Source organism: Miscanthus floridulus, chromosome 15, assembly GCF_019320115.1.
Source record: "Miscanthus floridulus cultivar M001 chromosome 15, ASM1932011v1, whole genome shotgun sequence".
Taxonomy (NCBI): Eukaryota; Viridiplantae; Streptophyta; class Magnoliopsida; order Poales; family Poaceae; genus Miscanthus; species Miscanthus floridulus.
The window spans coordinates 15,781,561-15,784,950 of record NC_089594.1 but is presented as its reverse complement, the minus strand read 5'-3'; the positions used below and the strand labels follow the sequence as shown (position 1 = coordinate 15,784,950).

General features: G+C 48.8%; 1 non-coding gene across 1 annotated transcript; it reads right to left on the bottom strand.

The window, feature by feature from the left end:
* Positions 1-2,436: 2,436 nt before the first annotated feature.
* LOC136509738 (small nucleolar RNA Z247) lies at positions 2,437-2,575 on the bottom strand. Its single transcript, XR_010772481.1, has one exon. It is a non-coding gene; the product is annotated as a small nucleolar RNA Z247 (small nucleolar RNA).
* Between the last annotated feature and the right edge of the window lie 815 nt (positions 2,576-3,390).

Genomic DNA, 3,390 nt, shown 5'->3' with positions numbered 1-3,390 from the left:
CCATTAGCTTTTCTCTTTATTTTATAAATCCACTTGCAATCTATAACATTTTTGCCGCGAGGAGGTGGAACCAGGTGCCATGTACCATTTTGAATCAAGGCACGGTGCTCCTCGTTCATGGCCATAATCCAATTTTTATCCCGCAAGGCATCATTGAGAGTAGTTGGTTCTTCTAAAACAGCAGCACCGTTACACCACCGAACTGTACCATCGGAGTAGGTCTTGGGTTTGACAATGCCGCTTTGAGATCGAGTGGCAGGTCGAGGCACAGTAGGTACTTCACCTAATGATCCGGGTTGTAGCAGCGAAAACGTAGTATCACCAGCAGAGTTAGCTGCCACAGCCGATCCATTCGGCAGCCGAGATCCTGATCCCCCAGCCCGGGATCAGTTTGTGCAGCCGCACTCGATGAGGTAGGCGACGGCGGTGGATGAGGCTGCACAGAGGATCCAGATGGGCTTGCTGGTATGGATCCAGATGACGCGTGGCTCGGCGATGATCCCGATGGTGATCCAGCCCCGCCTGCCGTGCCTGCATCTGCTGACGCGATTGGATCAGCTCCGAACACCGTGCCACCATTGTCTCCTGGCTGGTGACACATGAAATAAGGGTTGTTTAACCCGATCTGAGCACCATTTTGAGCACAATTTCTAGCCGAATTTCCTCCAGTACGTTCCCCATCCTGTAACACATCTCCAGAAGAACTTGGTAATATATTAGCAGGTAATGAAGAATCAAACACATGATCATGTGATGAGTTGCTCCCGGGAGTGAAAGTAGGATTAAGGAGAACATCAGGAAGAAGTTGAAGCTCGGCTCAGAGTTGAGCACCAGCATTTGGGTGAAGTTTAGAAAAAGGAAATACGTGTTCGTCAAAGACTACATCACGCAAAACATAGACTCGACCAGTAGAGGGCTCAAGGCACTTATAACCTTTGTGATGATCACTATAACCAAGGAACACACATTGCTTGGAACGGAAAGCAAGTTTTCGAGAATTATATGGTCTAAGATTCGGCCAGCAAGCACACCCAAAAATACGAAGGAAAGAATAGTTTGGTGACTGACCATGAAGTCGTTCAAAAGGTGTATCATGGTTAATGACCTTGGAAGGCAGCCGGTTTATTAAAAACACAACTGTTGAGAAAGCCTCGTCCCAAAATTTTAGAGGCATGGATGCGTGGGCCAACAAGGTGAGTCCTACTTCAACAATATGCCTATGTTTGCGTTCGGCTGACCCATTCTGTTGATGAGCATGAGGACATGACACATGGTGAGCTATGCCTATGCATTGGAAAAAGGTACTCAGGGACTGATATTCGCCACCCCAATCGGTTTGAACACTCTTGATCTTGCAATCAAACTGTCGCTCAACAAGTTGTTGGAAATCATGAAAGCGTTGAAAAACTTCAGATTTACGCTTCAGAAGGTAAATCCAAGTAAACTTACTATAATCATCAATAAAACTTAAATAATATGTGTTCCGACCAACAGAATTTGGAGCAGGGTCCCATACATCCAAGAAAACAAGATCAAGAGGATTGTTAGACACACTGGTGGACTTAGGGTATGGCAACTGATGGCTTTTACCCTGCTGGCATGCATGACAAACATGAGCTTTATTTGACTCTTGGGCAAAGGGGAGCTGGTGGCGACTGATGACACGCTGGATGACTAGAAGGGAAGCATGACCGAGACGATGATGCCACAGAGAGGTAGGAGGCTTGATAGCACTGAGCGCCTCTTTGTGTGGAGTTTTTATTGGGTAAAGACCATATTCACATCTGCCCTGAAGAAGAGTATTCTTCGTTCCCTGATCCTTGACAAGAAAACGATCAGGGTGAAACTCTAGAAAGACATGATTATCACGAGTAAATCGATTTACAGAAACAAGATTTTTGTTGGCTTGAGGAACATGCAAGATGTTACGAAGGTGTAATTTAGTGGAAGGAGAACTCAAAACACTATGACCAATGTGATTGATTTTCATACCTGATCCACTAGCAGTGTGAACTTGATCTCCACCATGATATTGATCACGCACGGTGAGCTTCTCTAGATCACTGGTGATGTGATCAGTGGCACCGGTATCCATATACCAATTGGTGTCCACTCCATAGCCAGTTGTTGCAGTTGAGGTGGACCTTTGCTGCTATGCACCCCCTGAATAAGAGGAGTCATACCTCTTGTAGCATCTGCCGGCATGATGACCCTCCTTGCCGTAGATCTGGCAAATGACACCGGCTTGAAAAGACAATGTGCGACCGCCACCATTGTTGCCGCGACCAGAACCAGCGTTCCGGCCACCGCCACCACGGCCACCTCTAGATCGGCCACTTCCACCGCGGCCCTTGGATGATTGACCGCCACCACGGCCACCCTTGTGCGCTGCGTTCACAGAGGGTTGATGCCCACCATTGCGAATGGTGATGCGTTGCTCGTGGCTGAGAAGCTACACAAGCAACTCAGAGACGGCGATCGGCTCCACCCGTGCTGCCACCGCTGAAACGACCAGATCAAAGTCTAGATCGAGACCGGTGAGAATGTAGGAGACGAGTTCTTCATCCTCCAGCTTGCGTCCTGCGGCTGCCATGTCATCTGCCAAGGCTTTCATTTTGGCAAAGTATTCAGAAACTGTGGATGTACCTTTGGAGGCCGTGGCCAAGGCCATCCTGGTGCTGATGATCTTTGCGTGCGACTAGGATGCAAACAACCCTTCAATGGTTGTCCAGGCGCTCACCGCAGTGACGTAGGTGTTCACATGCCCTAGAATCTCCTTGGACATGTTCGACAGCAGATAATTGAGGACGGTTTGATCCTTAGCCACCCAGGACGCGTAGTCAGGGTTTGGCTCAGGATCCTTCTTGGAACCATCCGTCTTGGATCCATCAGGGGTGATAAACGGCGACGGCGGCATAGCAGTTGGTTCGATGAATGAACCCATCTGGGCGCCCCGCACCGCCGACAAGACCTGGGCTTTCCAGGACTGAAAGTTTGTGCGGTTGAGTTTTTCATTTGTGGGAAGAAAGGTGAACGGAAACATGGCGGCAGCGGCGGAGGAAGATGAGAACACCATGAGAATTTCCGTGGGGATTGCGGCTCCTTGATACCGTGTAAGAGGAGTAGGGTTAACGTGACACCCCTTAGGGTACACGGTTCCGTGTTATATAGAGGTGGGAAGAGCCCCCACCGTGGCTTACATGTTTGTCAAGATTACAATAATCAGATCCACTAATCTAGGAACTAATTACAGTTTACATATGTGCCATACGTCTTACATGAAGACTTCTATCTTCTAACAAGCTTGCCCTTTGCATCTATCGGTGTGGCGACGGGATTGCACGAAGCCATGCCGGCTCGGTCGAGGATGGCGTCCGTGTATCGCTCCTG